This window comes from Neofelis nebulosa, chromosome 12, assembly GCF_028018385.1.
Source record: "Neofelis nebulosa isolate mNeoNeb1 chromosome 12, mNeoNeb1.pri, whole genome shotgun sequence".
Lineage (NCBI taxonomy): Eukaryota > Metazoa > Chordata > Mammalia > Carnivora > Felidae > Neofelis > Neofelis nebulosa.
This window is the reverse complement of record NC_080793.1, coordinates 68,056,863-68,073,494: the sequence shown is the minus strand read 5'-3', so window position 1 is coordinate 68,073,494 and position 16,632 is coordinate 68,056,863. Positions and strand designations below refer to the sequence as shown.

Sequence of the window (16,632 nt, the reverse complement as noted above, 5' to 3'; positions counted from 1 at the left end):
CTCCCTCCCAGTGCACTGGTCGTTGGCTTCTGTAACTGCCCAGTCAAGGAAAAGGCAAAAGCCCACTACGGGGTTTTTGTCTTCTCTTCATTGTGTTGTACCAAGGCTTTGTACATTTGGAATATTGATCCTTTGCATGTCTTTTATATGGGAGACACCTTTTCTTCAATTTGTATTTACCTTTTAACTTTGTTCAGAGTGTATTTGGCCACATTGAAATTTAAAAGTTTCTTTCAATAATTATACAATGTTTTCAGGCGCTCATGTGCTCATGGTAGGCTCCTAAATTGTTCCTTTTTAACTCCAGATTCTTCCATAGCATCAGATAGGGGATATCTGTGGTAGATTGTCCAAGTAATGGCCCCAGATTTATTCGTGTGTCATTGCATCCATACCCTTGGCTAGTCCCATCCACATTAGTCAGAACTTGTTTCTGGCAGTTGCTTCAGCCAATAGGACAATCCAAGCACGGTCAACACATGATTCAGGCAGAGGTAGGAAAAGAACTCACACACTGAAGTCTGCTACCACACAAAAGATGATCTGAAACTCCTCTAGAGCCAGCAGAGGTCATCTATGCCCAAACCAGAACTGTTCAGCCCACCCATGGAATGGTGAGGAAGTATAAATGTGTGCTGTGCTGGTCTCAGTCTGTTAATAGTGAGGCTATTGGCTAGAATTGCTGGAGGGCATTCACCTGGGCCTGGGGCGAGCCCCCACAGAAATGTCCCCGTTCAGAGTCAGTGTTGTAGCTGCACTGGTCCTTGTGGTTCTTATTATGATTGCAAGAGGCACCTCAGCAGCAACTCTCAGGGAATTTTGAAACAACAATCAAGGTTTTATCGCACGCAGGGTCATGGACAGTGCATGGCACGTCTGGGGTCATACAACGAGGTTGTGGAGAGAGAGAGAGAGAGAAAGCATGTAACCAGGCATCTGCTTTTATTGGGATTGAAGATGGGGCTTGTCTAGGGTTTTGTGGGTTCACTCCTTGTTGGTGAATTTAAAACATAAGAGCAATAATTACAGCATGGGCAGGGAAAAATACACTTATTTTTCAAATGGTCAGTTATGGAAGTCAACCAGGGATCTCTAAAACAGGGGTGGAGTGGCCTGGCTTTTTATCTAGTCTTGTGGCTGGCAGTGTGTTTATTGGAGATAGCTGTGTGAAGAGGCTGCTTGGAAATCAAAAGCTTAATGTCAGACACTTGCATTATAATCAAAAAGCCAACTCTCAGGTGCTTGCACTGCAAAATGTTTGATATTTTAAGCCACTAAGTTTTGAGGAAGCTTGTTACACATCACATGCAAACTGATACACTAACTATACATTCAGCTCCTTTAAAAATCCTATTAATTCTAGGAGTGCCTGGATGGCTCAGTCAGTTAAGCGTCCAACTCTCGATTCGGCTCAGATCTTGATCTCATGGTCTTGGGATGGAGCCCTGCATGGGGCTCAGCATGGAGCTTGTTTGGGATTCTCTGTCTCTCCCTATCTTTCTCTCTCTCTCTCTCAAAATAAATAAATAAACATTAAAAAAATAAATGTAAAAGATCCTATTCATTCTATTATTTGTTTCCCGCCTATAGCTTCCCAAACTATATAACCTGCTTGAGAGTAACTCAGGACCTAAAAAGAACTCACAGGTAATTCAATGTACTCTACACTAAACTTTCTATGACATTCATTTCCTGGAAGCTCTTTTTTATTAAGCTTATTTATGTTGAGAGGGGGAGGGGCAGAGAGAGAAGGAGAAAGAAAATTCCAAGCAGGCTCCACACTGTCACTGCAAAGCCCTGAAAGCTCTTAAGAGAATGCCACTGATTGGTCCTCTCTTGTTGACTTGAAGAGTATTTGCTTTAGGTGATCCAAGGGATTGGAATCTCCCTCATGCTTCTATTTTGGCAAAAGGCAGAATAAGAAATATCCCTTTCCTTCATTGAAAAGGTCTCCTTGGTTGGACAATTCCTGGCTTTCTAAATCTTTTCCCAGTTGTTTCCTCACCCCAAGACACACTTGAATTTAACCGCTGTGTTCACAAATACATGGAACCTTCTTATCATTTAAAATTTTCTTCGCTAAAATCTGAGGGCTCTCTCCACAGCAATATCAGGCCCATCATTTACTTAGCCCACCATTTTGTCTGAAGAAACACGATGGAGAGAAGGCGGGTGTCATTCTAGCTGACCTCTTTCACGTCAGTCCTGAGCCCACCCAACATTCGTCAGCTTGTAGGTTTGGGAAAATGTCTTTTGGTAAAATCATGGGGTGGTAAACATTCAGAGAACTTTGGGTCCGTACGATCCAGTCTCTTAGCACAAGGATGCCGACTTCTTAGTGACAGAGCTAGGGCTAAATTACTCAAAGCTATTTCCTCTACTGGCTACGTATCAACTACTAAGAATGGACGTGTTGGCAGTTCCTAACGCTCATTCTGTCTCCCTTTCTCACTGTGTCTCATACCAGGTGAACTTACTCATTCCCAGATATGTAAATTATGTCTATGACTTCCAAATTTATATTTGTAAACTCCAGACTCATGTATCTAACTGCCTACTCACGATCTGTCCTTGGATGTCTTGCAGAAATATCGGAATTAATGTGTCTAAAACAAGACTTTCAGTCATCCAACTGGTCTACCCATTCCATATCCACATCTCTAACCTCAGCCAGGTTGTTATTACTGCTTCTGCAGACTCTCCCACCAGTTCCTGTAGACTATTCTAAACAGTTCCTGAATGTCTTGCCACTTCTCTATTTCTCCTCTAACCCGTTCTCCACACAGCATCCAGAATAGCCTTCTAATTATGAAGACCAGATTATCTCCTGGTTACCAGTTATGACCCCTTCCAATGGCACATGGAGTAAAATCCAAAATCCTCACTGAGGCTGGCAAGTTTTCATCATCCGGCCCTTGCCTGCCTCCAACCGCACTTCATCTCTCAGCCCTGGGCTTTCAGGTTCAGCCACACCAGCCTTTTGGTTTCTCCATGGGTTAAATTTTCCCTGCCTCTGGGTCTCCGGCTATGCTATTCTGCTTGGAAGCTCTCTTAGCTTTCCTCCTTGCACTCTAGGCCTCGGCGTGAATATAGATAGCATCCTTCCAGGCCTTTCCTTATGACATGCCATGTTCTTTTCACAGCACTCGTTACAGTTTGTAGTTCTTTCTTTTTTTTTTTTTTTTAATTTTTTTAAATGTTTATTTATTTTTGAGACAGAGAGAGACAGAGCATGAACGGGGGAGGGTCAGAGAGAGAGGGAGACACAGAATCTGAAACAGGCTCCAGGCTCTGATCTGTCAGCACAGAGCCCGATGCGGGGCTCAAACTCACGGACCGTGATATCATGACCTGAGCCGAAGTTGGACACTCAACCGACTGAGCCACCCAGGTGCCCCTGTAGTTATTTCATGAATGTGTCCTCCTGCTCAAACTCACTTATTGTCAACAACTCTCTAAGTACTCCCAGAGCAAAGCCAAGCCTACCTTGCTTACAGTAGCAGATTTGTTAAATGCAAATCTGGAATCTTCATGCATCCAGCGCATGGGCTTATATTGCAGAATTAATCTCCGACCTTCTCAGCCACAGCCGCGTCTTCTCTGACTACATCTTCAAGGGCAAAATTGTTACTTTGCATTGCTTGGCATTATGCCTCCTTTTTATATAAATGCAGGAATTTGAGGGCTTATTTGTTAAGTGCTATAAGTTGGCTTATTTACTTTTTTTTTTTTTTTAAACAGGAGAAAACCTCAGAGTTTTCATACAGACTCACAAAGGTCCAGTGATGAAATTGGGACATAGAAATGAGTGTGGCAGGCAGCTTTTGCACATTCTAGACGAAGAAGCATAAATCTTTGATATTTCACAAGATGATTATGCTTTTTACGTTGAAGAACTATCATTAGCAAGGAATTCTAAAAATGATCAGGTCTGGAGTAGACAACTAAGAAAAGTAACAAGGTTTGTTTATACAGAATTCTTTGTTTTGAATTTCATATCTCTGACAGTAGGGATGTCTCTCTTCCCCCTGGTACGTCAGGCGGTCTCTTTCCTATGAGAGATTTATTTCCTTCTTTCTGGAGACAAAGGGCGGTCTTAGTGTTCTTCTTGCATTGGCCCATTTCTTAAGTAACTCAATTCCAAATGATGAAGATGTATCTGTGGAACTCTTTGTGGTACAGATGCCTCATAAACTGCAGAGACCCCCAGATGCATATCCGTGTCTTTTAAAAACAGCTGTCCATTCTTTCTGACCTCCTACGTCCATTGCTTAGGAGAATCCTAATTCAAGCAGGGAAAGTAGAATCTTTATTTCCCAATACTCTGAGGCTTATGGTCTTTAGTGAATGACCCCAACCCTTTACTCTCATAGGAATAATCCAGATAAACTTATCAGAATGGAACAATGCCACAAGAAAAAGACAGGCTTGAGAATCCACTGGAAAAATTCATTTGCTGGTTGGTAGCAAGTAACTTAGGTCAAACGGTCTGTCCATAGCCCAGAGGGTGATACCACGGAGGCTATGGGGTTTACAGGAGAGTCTGATTCTGTGCCGATCTGGTCTTCTGCTTGGATACATTCCAACCTGGAGTTGCTTTCTTTACACATTTCTAATGAGTCCTTGTAGAGATGATGTGGGCCAGAGAGGCCCAAATACATGCATTGTTCAAGTGAACATCCTTTTCAAAAAGCAGACAGTCCCAAGTCTCAGAAAGCAGGGCTCTCCAGTACGTTCCTGAATATAGGAGCACAGCCTGAATGTTCCTTGAAGAATTTCCTAGGTGTGTGACCATTTGTTGAGCTGAAGGGAAGGAAAGAGTTAGGAAGCACAATGTCTACGCAGGAGGTGACGGAGTATGTCACCATGAAGGCCTGCTTCCATTGTTCGTCCCGAATTCACCATCTGAGACTTTCTTGAACTTTTTCAAGTTTGCAGGATACAAAAGATATCGGTTTCATCTATGCAGATAATAAAATCTCACAGGCCTGTGTCTGTGAAGCCATTCTGTTATATAGTGTGCCTATGGCCAGGTACTACCAAGCACTTTTAAATTTTATATTTTTAATGTTTATTTATTTATTTGTGAGAGAGAGAGAGAAGGAGAGAGAGAGAATCCGAAGCGGGCTTCAAGCTCCGGGCTGAAGCACAGAGCCCGATGTGGGGCTCGAACCCATAAACCCCGATATCATGAGCCAAAGTCGGATGCTCAACCAATGGAGCCACCCAGGTGCCCCAAGCATTCATTAAATACTTCTCTTGGACACACCTTTAAAAAGTAGGACAAATCTTTATGAAAGCCCAAATAAGTGTTTTCCTAGCTCAGAAAATAGAACCTCAAACCGGCCCCGTCTGCTGCCTTGCCCAAGAAACTCAGTCCCTGTTTGCCCTATTTTAATGCAAAATGCAGTTTTGGACACAAGTTGCCCCCAGTGGGGAGAGGGCGAGGAAATTGCCCTCACCATCCAGTCTCATCTTGGCCTTTGCTGAAATTGGCCCAGGTTCAGCGTCTACACTGATGCCACACGCCTCCTGTAGCCTGGGCTCCTGCACCTCCCTGGGTTCCCAGGCAGTCCTGGGCTGGAGGCACAGCGAACACACATGGCTTCCCAGCAAGCTTCCCCCACCCTGCCCCAAGGCCAGACCTTCCTCTTCCTCTGCTTTCTCATCAGCCGGGAGCCGAGGGAGGATGGGAGGTCCCCACCTCTCCCCTCCACAGCAGACTGTGGTCCGGAGCCCCGGAGGACTTGGCCCCTGCTTTGTATCTGCCCTCCCAGAGGAGAAGAGTTTGGAGGGGCCAGTTTTGAGATTATTTGGAGCTGGTGATCAGTGAGGTGTCTTTAAGCTGGTGGAGCCAGCTGTGCTGACTTAGTCAGCTGGCCTGGATAAATGCCATCCCGGCTTTCCTTTTGTTCACTTAAGGAAAATAATGTCAGAGTGCAGGACGGGCCCCCGGCAGGAGAGCTGACACTGTGGAGACGATTCATTAGCAGATGCTCCGCTGAACCTCAGCTGTTCTCTCCAGTGACATCGGTGCGACAGGGAGCTATTTGTTCAGGTGACGGGGTTTGGCGGGCTTCAGGCCGGGACCCCCACCCCCAACCCCAGGAACCACCCCCCCCCCCTTCCAGCACCGAAAAACACTAGAGTCTCCACACGGGCTTAATCCTCAAACTGCAAGAATCTAACCAACTTCTCTCAATGACACTTGGAGGTTTTTGGCAGCCAGAGCTCCTCCCCGTAGCGGTGCTGGGGGCCAGGTACAGATGGGCTGGATTGAAAAGCTGAGTTTGAAGGTCACCACCACCGCAGGATCTTTCTCCATGTGGTCATCACCCTGGTGGGGTGGAGTCTGCTCATGACCAGGGGGTGATTGATCTGGGCTTAGAGCAGCCCGTCTCCAGGGGCCTAACACCCACATGTATTTTCAGCTAATTTTGTCAACGAGCTCACTGGATTATCTTTCCCTGGTAAGGCCTCTTAGAGGCTCAAGGATGTTTGAGGTTTTGAACTTCCAATTTTTATTGTTCCCAGTATTTGAAACTGGAAGGAAATACTAAATGGGTCTTAAAAAAAAACTTACGTTTTAAATATTCAATCTACTTGGAGTATTTGCAGAATCGTATGCTATCCCTAGTGAGATATGGCAACAAAGAATCAGAGACCCAATGAGTAAAAAGTTGGGCCAGACAGTTACTCTGTCCTCAGCATTCATAGTCTCTGCCTCTCCCCTCTTGGCTGTGGCCCTTGGTTTAGACCCTATGGTGAAATGCTGGGCACTTTGGTATCACCCAACTGAGAGGTAACTTGGGGACCTAGAAGATCAAACAGACCTCTCAGAGAGTAATTGAGGCTTTATTATTAGTGGTTGATGACTTCTCGGTAAGTTTCCTTGACTAGTTCTGACCAATAGGCTGTAGGTGAAAGTGGTTTATGTCATCTCTGGACTCAAGTGTAGAAGAGTCAGGACATGACCCTTCTTGGCTGTATCTTCCCTTCCTATAGGGCCCAGTCATGTTTCAAGTGGTAGAGCCTGGTTCCTTAGAGTTAACATGTCGTCCTTGCCACGTACTTGAACACATAGCAGAGCAAAAATAAACCTTTGTGTGTAAAGCCATGGAGATCTCGGAGCTCATTTTTTAATCGTTGTATGGCTTAAGCTATTTTGACCAATACAACATTGTACGTTAAGTAGGTTTTGTTTAAGCCATTGGATTTTAATATATTTAAAATACTCTTATATACGTGTATTGTGGACGTGTAGAGTGTACGATTATAAACTTTTGGCTCATACATTTTTCGTGTGCAATAAACAAAATGAACCAGGAATTAGCATCTCTGTGTGTTTTTCTCGTCTTTTTGGTTTTGCACGAATTAAGCACTTAATGCTAAGATGGTAACTTAGCATTAGGATAGTATAGGCAGTAGGATTAGGAGTCTCTAAGTCAAATTCTCTCTGCAGTGAAAAGAGCCTGATACAGGCTGTGGTCTCAGAAAGTTCAGGAGATTGGGGGAAAGGTTGGGAATAGAAATGAGGAGATATAGAAGCCACGGATATTCAGGATCACTCTCTGCACTGAGGCTCGATTCACCCTCCAGGGCCCTTCCTCACTTACTTGGTCCCACACGGGTCGGTCCCCTTTTGAACTGCGGTGCCAATGTTAGTTACATTCGGTCTCCCATTATCTTTGCATTCATTCCGCAAAGATCCATTCATTCTGCAAAGATCTGTGGAGCCTGGGATGGGATCTCACATCAGGAGATGGGAACTCAGAGCCCTAAGCCGGCCCTTAAAGACTCACAGTCCAGTGAAAAGTTCCCTACAGGGGTGTGCTCCCTCCTCATGAGAAGGCCATATGCCTTTCATTTTCCAATTTATCTCCCACACGCCTTGGTGTAATGCTGGCTGGGTGGAGGCTGTTGCATGGACGATTGATTTAATGCCTGGTCTCTGCTGGGCGCAATCAACTGGATCTTTATTAAAATCCATTCCCCGAAGCAAAACGGTTCTGTTTTTGTTCAGATCCATTTTCCTGTCTGCGATTACTATGGTCTGCTTTGGTTTGCTTCACGCTATGCAATTCTGGCAAAGTCCTCTGCATTTTCCATCCCTGAAACTTACTCAAGAGCAGCCAGGTTTTGTGTTCAAGAGTGAACAACTGTGCAAACTTGTGCATTTGGAGGGGGCAAAGGCTGCGAGGTGGGAACCGCCCCCCCCCCCCCCCCCCCCGCCAGCAGAAGTCTGACCTGCTTGTGAAACGTGGTATCGCACGGGAAGACCATCTGAAGCATCCCCCTTTTCCTCCATCACTGACATTCAACTTGAAATGTTCTCTTTCCAGATACAAGTCAAAGCAAGACTTTTCCGAGTGTCAGATTCACAAGCTCAAGCTAGTTCTTGGCAGTGAAATAGGTTCCCTTTTGCCCCTGGCAGAATATTAGCAACCCAAGCACAGCTAGCTGAACGGAGCTGCACCAATGCACTGGGGTCCCAGCTGCTAAAGGCCACCTCGGTCCCAGCCTGTCCAGTTCTCTAAAGACATCTGCCCCTGATTCGGAGGGGTTCAGGGTGTGCTGTCAAGGATGACATAGCTGTATCTTTTTTTTTTTTTTTTTTTTTTTTTAGCTTCTGAAGGGCAAAGAACCCAGCTTGTTCTCTCTGCAGCTAGATGAGCTGAACTGGCTGCAGGAAAACAGGCGGCATTTGTCAGTGAGCTGCACCGACAAGATACAGAAGACAGAGCCCAAGCAGAGGAGGGCAGCTCAGGAGCAAACAGTGCCAAGCACCGTCGAGTAATCCTTTGCAAACTCGATGGCAATCAACGCCACCCAAGGGCACCGGATGTGCCCATAGAAACCTCTTGCATTTTTGGCTGAATGTGGCTGTGGACTGGCGTTTGGGGAGAATATCTGTTGTTTCCAGGCAGGCCAGACTGCCGAATACAAAAGTGACTCTTTTGATATTGATAAATAACGTGACTCATGATTCCCCCCCCCCCCCATAGAAATTGTGCGAACCTTTAATTATCAGGGCACTTTCTCAGGGGCACATTAGAATATACACTGAATTGCGTTATCTTCACCTTGGCCCACGCCTCTGTAACACAGGGCGGTAAGTTGCTCTTAGAAGTTTTTGCTTTTGTTTGTAAATCATCAGTTCAGACTGCAGGAAGGTTTCCAGGAATTAGGAAGAGAAAAAGCCTAGCAAAAAATACACAGAGTGAGATTCCTAAAGTAGGTTCCCCACCTCCCCCCCCCCCCAGCCCCCCTTCTGGCGAACGGGTCACAAGATTGCAATTCTAAACAATCTCACAATTAATTCTTGAGCTATGCAGCCCAATTAGAACAAATGCTTTCTTTCTGGTTTAATTAGAGATGAGTACGCGCCTGTGAGCTTATTTGTATAAAATAAGCACTCATTAAACCAGGTTTGGATCAGGCTCAGCTTGTTAGAAATGCCCTTGAAAAGGGTGCTTTCTCTCACTGTCTCTGGCCCTTTTAACCCCTTCAATGCCCAGAATGAACTTCGTAGACGTGGACGGTATAAAGAGTATCTTTGTGGCAACCTGGTGAACTTGAAAGAGGAGAGATGCGTTTGCTGGATTTGCTGGTAAAGAGGCCCTTCCTCTCACCTCTGTACGCTTGGCATCTTCCTAACCTGCCTCACCCACCGCGGGCGGGAAATCTGGTTGCATCTGACGAAGGTCACTCAGCTGTAGCAAGAACAGGCTTCCACGTGACGTGCGCTCTTGAACGTCTCACTATCCAGAGAGTGAGCCATGGGCCAGCAGCAGCTCTCAGGTTTACCCCAGACTTGTGAGAATCTGCATGTTTACATCCCCAGGTGATTTTGTGTACACATTAAAATTTGAGGAACACACTGGTCTAGAGGTAGCAAATGGTGAAGATTTTACTTGAAAAGACAAAGGTCCCTTGGGAGCCCACAAGAATGTCACTTCCATTGAAGAGAACCAGCCCCTGGCCCTTCCTCTACAGTGGGGGGGGGGGGGGGAATGCCACTTTGACCCCCTGTAAACTTTCTACCAAAGACTCAAATATGTCCCTTCCTGTATCCTTTAGTGAGCTCCTCTGACTGACAGGCTCTGGGTTATGAGGCAGTTCCTCCCCCCATCTGTGCCTTGGCCTCTTACCCACCCCCTTCAGCACTGCTGGGTCTCTGGACACAGGGAGAGAGAGAATTCCTGTCCTCAAGAGGCTCCTGCTGTCATGGACCAAAGCTGGACAGAGAATATGCGTGCGAACAGTCATGGGACCCCCAGGCCCAAAGTGAGATACATTGGTCACTAGATCCAATGTTGGAAAGGTCATACAACCTGGAAGGAGGGAGCCCTTGTCTTCAAGGAGGAGGCTCCATTATGTAGTATCCCGACATGTGCCAAGAGGCAACTTTCAAGACTGTTCTGCATTATCGTCAAGGGCATCCTCAGGCAGCAGCTACAAGTATGACCAGTTTCTGGGTGATGGTAAGACACTGGGAAAGTGTGGCTTCACTTTGAGTCAGACAGCATGGCTGCAGGCTCCAGCCACTGTGAGGCTGGCCTTCCAGAAAGATGAAGCTTTCTAGGTCTTGTGCCTTAAGCCCTTGTCTAGCTCACCTGAGGCATCTGACATGATGAAGCCACAGGACTTAGGAAGCAGCATCAATGAACAAGCCGTGCAGTGAGGGGCCCCGATGCTCCCCCACCACCCCCAATAAAAGAGTTTTGGGTGTCAAAAAAAAAAAAAAAGAATGTCATGAATTATAAAAAACTTACCAAGCACATAAATGCCACCTCTGCTCAGCAAGAGTTTGCCCTTTTTTTTTTTTCTCATTTATTTCATCAGAAAGTAAAACTTGGGTATAACAAGATGGCAGCATGAGGCAAGTTACCGACAAGGCTGAGGACTCCTTTGCTCCCTCATGTCGTTCAGCCCTGGACTTTCTTCAAAGAGCCTGGAGCAAGGAGATATTGATATGTCTTTGCTGCACCACATGGTGCCAGAAAGAGGGTTGAGCTATAGGTATAGCAGGTTTTAAATTTCTCTCCTTCCGTCCTAGACATGGAGGCTATTGTCACTGTTGATTAGGGGACAATGAAGGAGACCGGATTAGCAGGTGAGTCATCACCAGTGAGCCTTCTAGCTGGCCCTGGTCTGACGGTATCCTGTTGTTGCCTCTGTCCTGGTGATGGGCTCATCCCTGCAGCCCTCCCCACTTCGGCTGGATGCTGGGGCAGGACCATAGGCGTCTGCACAGCCTAGGATGCTTGTCCCCAGCCCTGAGCTCCAGCCCATGAAAGGCCCATTCCTGCTCCCTTGACCTTTTGCTGATGAAACAGAAACCTGGAGGAAGACTTGGGAGGGGACCATTCCTCCCTCTCAGTGAGCTTTCCTTAGCCCACGATGACCGTGTAATACATCAGCTCGTCATCGTCTAATGGCGTGTGACGATGGAAGGAGGTGTGAGGGAGGCAGGCTCAGGGGAGTGAGACAATCTGGAAAAGCCAAGAGTAAGGAGCTGGGATCAGGTAACCATGCAGTTTGCTGGAAACCTTGAACATGATTCTGAAAAGTTCAACTAGAGTTCTGGCATAAAAGGTTTATTTATTTATTTATTTATTTATTTAGTGCAAGTGGAGGAGGGGTACGGAAAGAATCCCAAGCAAGCTCTGTGCTGCCAGCGTGGAGCCTGAGGCAAGGCTCCCTCCCAGAAACCGTGAAACACGACCTGAGCCCAAATGGAGACTTGGGTACTGCTCTCCCTCTCTCTCTCGCAAAATCAATAAATGAACTTTAAGCATAAAATTAAATAAGTTTGCTACTTTAAAAAGGTTGCATAAGCAAAATTTGCTTGATATTTAAAAATAAGAAAATAAAATTTTAGATGATCAAACGTTGCTTGCCCATCTACCACTTTCAAACACTTGGGTATATCCTATCTTTCCCCATTTTATGCGGATCGAGGTATAAACACATAGAGAGGTTTATAGATTTAAAGACAATAGAAAATGGAATCAGTACACACACAAATGATCTACAATACTATCTTCAGTGACTATAATTTTATATCGGTGCATAGATTACAGTGTTTTGAAGCTAATTTGCTACAAATTATTATGGGGCATTTGGAGTATTTCCTCATCTGTCTATTTACCTACCTACCTATCTATATCTATCACCTTTTTATGTTTTACTCTAACAGTATTAAACTACATTCTTATAGTTAGATTTTTGCACATATCCTTAACTGTGCCCTCAGAAAACATGCCTAAATATCATTGCTTGCTTAAAGGGAGTCTGTATTTGTGAATTTTTAATCTTATGGCCTCACTGTCTTCCAGAAAGCTTATACCAAGTTTTACTCTCTTTTGAGAAATAGCTTTCTCACTCTAAGCTAATGTTTTTTGGGGAAAAAAAATCCCTTTGGGTTTTGGGGCCAATGCTTGGAGTTAACTTCTACCACAGTTCTGCCCAGAACTGTTCTTGGGCTCTCCTTCAAGGACAGAGAGGGTAAAACATGAGCCTTCAAGAGCCGAGAATTCCGATGATGGCATGTGGAAGCTTTGTTCTGATTGTCAGTCTTCCTAACTACTTGGGAGGGCCAATTAATCCCTGGAAACCTGGGGCTTTGGAGGGGAACGAACTGGGGTGGGTCTTCAGTCTGTGATGTGCGGGTACCAACAGGGGTCAGGAGAAATGGCCAGTTTCTACAACTGCCTGAGAGGCCACTGCAGCAGGTGCCAGAGCGAGGGCCACCCATTTCCCCTGAGAGCTTGGTGGTCCTGCTGGGTGAGCCACAGCCACAGGAGGCAAGGAAAAGCACAAAGGCACATTGGATTCAGAAAGGGAATCCACTGAGGGAGGAAGACCAGCCTGAGGGATCAACCAGAGTGCTGACGCTCCAGAGTAGAAGAAATGAAGAAGAGTGTAACTTAAGAGAAAGAAAGAAAGAAAGAAAGAAAGAAAGAAAGAAAGTTTCAAGGAGACAGATTCACAGAGCCCCCCCAGAAGAAATTTTTAGCTAAAATACACATTTCGCAAGATAAGAAATGTAACGGAAGAATTGATAACAGAGAATAATCGCTTGCTGATCACCAAATTAAAGAGTTCATTAAGGAAACATGGCGGGGAGAAAGTGAGAATAATGAGGGAAATTGTGAGATTTAGAGAAGTGAGACCTTATACGCAGTGTTGAGGAATTTCAATAGGAAAAAAGAATAGATGGAGAAGTTATAAATAAATAAGACATTTTGAGTTAAAGAAAACTTCAATTTTGCAATTGAAAGGGTTCAGCAGATGTCATGCAAGATTAATAGTAGTATTAATGTTAATGGCACTGGTAATACAAACCAGATCAGAGCCGGCCAATAGCGCTTCCTGCAATGATGGAAATGCTCTGAGCTCTGCACCTCAGTGGCCATTAGTCACATGAGCTTTGGAGCTTGTGGTATGTGAATAATACGGCTCAGGAACTGACTTAATTAAAATTAACTAACATTTGCACTTAAACAGTCATATGTTAGTCACTTCCACTTTGGACAGCTTAGATCTAAACATTTCCTGGTGAATTTCCAAAATGCAAGTCTCAGTGTAAAAGCTTATAAAATTCTAGACAAATGCAAAAGCTTGCCTTCAAAGTCTAGAGAGTCGGATTTGGATTGGACTTCTCATCTGTAATACTAGAAGTTAAAAAGCAAAAGCAGCACATGTATAAACTATTAAAAGAAAAATACATAATTAAAAAAATCTGTTCTGCCACGATAACATTTTTTAAACAATTATTATTATTATTATTATTTTGAGACAGAGAGAGCTAATGCAAATGAGAGATGGGTGGGGTAAGGGAGAGAGGGAGAGAGGGAGGGAGGGAGGGAGAGAGAGAGAGAGAGAGAGGGAGGGAGAATCTTAAGCAGGTTCCATGTTCAACACAGAATTCAACAAGGGGCTCAATCCCATGACCCTGGGATCACAACCTAAACAGAAATTAAGAGTCAGATGCTTAACCAACTAAGCCAGTCAGGCACCCCTAAGATAACATTCTTTATAAGGAGAAATAAATTTGACATTTTTAGATATGTGAGTATTCAGAAAAGTTCTTTGTAAACTATAAATAAGAACAGAACAAAGATTTACATGCAGAAAAGATAATATGTTCCAGAAACTTTGGTGTATAATGAATCTGGATGTGTATTAGGTGATGTGCAATAGAAAGGATGATGATGTCACTGGAAACTGTGATTTCAAGATTAAATAGTTTCTTGAAACACACACACACAAATTAGGAAAATCTAGAGACCAGGAAAAACCAGCAATAATGTATCTGGCAGAACAACAGCAAAACCCTATTATGTCTGAGCCCAGAAAATATACCACTTTCTTTTATAATTCATGGAATAAGGACAAAGGTTGATTTTGTCTTTGGTTAGAATAAAATTCTAACAAATTTCAAATAAGGGAGCTTTTATAGATCATATTATTCGACCATAATCCTTTACCCCCAAGTCCTAAAACCTAGAAAAGCATTCATGGAAAGATGTCACTCAAAAGTTTAATTAGTTGAGATTTTGGACACATCTATATCTAAATAACTTCTCATATGAAAGAGTAAATCAAGGTCTGAGTTACAAATCATACAAAAAAATTAGAATGGAAACGTAGGGGATGCAGCCAAAGGTATGCTGGGAGGAAAATTTATAACACGTTGTCGTCATTATACTTAAGTAAATAAATTAGATAAAGAAGAATACAACAAACAAAAGGATTAGGAAAAGAAGGCTGATAAGAATAAAACCTGAAACAAGTGAAATTAAAACAAACTAAAAAAAGAACTAGTTTTGGGGCACCTGGGTGGCTCAGTCGGTTAGGCATCTTGCTGAAACTCTTGTTTTGGGCTCAGGTCATGATCTCACGGTCATGGGATAGAACCCATAGGCCAGTATTGGGCATGGAGCCTGCTTAAGATTCTCTCCCCTCCCCTGCTCTTAAGATTCTCTGCCCCTCCCCTGCTCATGCGTATGTGCTCTCTCTCTCTCTCTGTCTAAAATAAAAAAAAGAAAGAAAGAAAAAGAACTAGTTTTTTAAAAGATGAAAGAGTCAAAACCATAGAATGGTATGGAAAATAGACAAGAAACAAAAGATACAATATTAAGAATGAAGCATGGGGGCGCCTGGGTGGTTTAGTCGGTTAAGCGTCCGACTTCAGCTCAGGTTATGATCTCGCGGTCTGTGAGTTCAAGCCCTGCGTCGGGCTCTGTGCTGACCACTCAGAGCCTGGAGCTTGTTTCGGATTCTGTGTCTCCCTCTCTCTCTGACCCTCCCCCATTCATGCTCTATCTCTTTCTGTCTCAAAAATAAATAAACGTTAAAAAAAATGAAGCATGAAGTAGAAAAATAAATATGAAAAAGAAAAAAAAACTATAGGGGGGTACTTTATGCTGTCTACAGTAATATGTATAAAACATACCAGAAATTAGTAATTTTGAAAATAAAATATAATTGACCCTATGACGGTAGAAAAATAAACATACCAAAAATTTATCCAGCTCTGTTGATTTTCACAGCTAACTTGCATTTTATATGAAAGAAAAATAAACCTTTTCTATGTTAGTGAAATGTTCTGGTATAGAGAAAATTATAGACATTTCCAAGTTCATTTCAAATATATTATTATCTTGATATCAAAAATTATAGAATAAACAAATGAATAAGGACTTTAAGTAATTAGCAAGGAAAATCCATCAGTATACTGAAAGAATGCCTATTATAGCATAACCCAGGAGGGTTTGTATTTGAAAGAATGGTCCACCATCAGGAAATCTAAAAACAAAACTATTAATTCAGTTAAAGGAGAAAGACAAAAAGTACCAGTAGATTCTAAAGAAGTCATTATAAAATTTGGAAGATGTTATTCATAGAGATTCTACTTCAGTTTAAATAGAAGTCAACTGAGTAAATACACTGAGACTCTCTTCTTCTGTAAACAGAAGAGACAATGGCAGTATGGCTGTTACTATTTGACCCTGAAGCTTCTAGAAAATAAAATCAGCAGAATATATGTTAGAATTGAAAATCCTCACAATAATCTTTTTTTTCAGAAGATATTAACGTATTCCTAGAAAACTTGAAAGATTATTAAAAAAAACATTTAGAATTCATAAAGAGATTTTGAGAATGTATATGTAAGTGTGCATATAAGTATATATAAAATATATAATAATACATATAATATACATAAAATATACAATACATAAATATGTAAAATTCATATATTTATATGTTTTTATATTTGTAAAAATCAATAGTCCTTTTTTTCAGATATAGCAATAAGGGAATAGGGGAAATCCCATTTGAAATTGATATGAAAACTATAAAATAACCAGGAATAAACTTTATTGAAGGACTTAAAGTAGTAACAAAGAAAGAAACATACCATGTTCCGGAGGAAAGTCTTAAACTTGAGACTGAAGTCTCAACACTCATGAAATCAGCGGTTACATGAAAGTCACTCTCCCCTTTTCCTGTGGGACATCAGGAATCATACTTCTTGATTAGAAGTGAAAAGTGAAAGTACAAATATGTAAAAATTTATAATAAAAATTTGGAGAAGGAAAATACTGAAGGGTGGCAGAGAGA

General features: G+C 43.0%; 1 long non-coding RNA gene across 4 annotated transcripts; it reads left to right on the top strand.

Annotated features, from left to right (window-relative positions):
* Positions 1-3,697: 3,697 nt before the first annotated feature.
* LOC131491973 (uncharacterized) lies at positions 3,698-11,767 on the top strand. Of its 4 annotated transcripts, XR_009251747.1 has the most exons (5): positions 3,698-3,961; positions 4,374-4,459; positions 5,923-6,058; positions 8,627-11,116; positions 11,629-11,767. It is a non-coding gene; the product is annotated as an uncharacterized LOC131491973 (long non-coding RNA). The 4 variants fall into 4 exon arrangements; XR_009251746.1 differs by lacking the exon at positions 4,374-4,459 and having other exon boundaries at positions 3,702-3,961; XR_009251745.1 differs by lacking the exons at positions 3,698-3,961; positions 4,374-4,459 and having other exon boundaries at positions 5,241-6,058.
* The last annotated feature ends 4,865 nt before the right edge of the window (positions 11,768-16,632 follow it).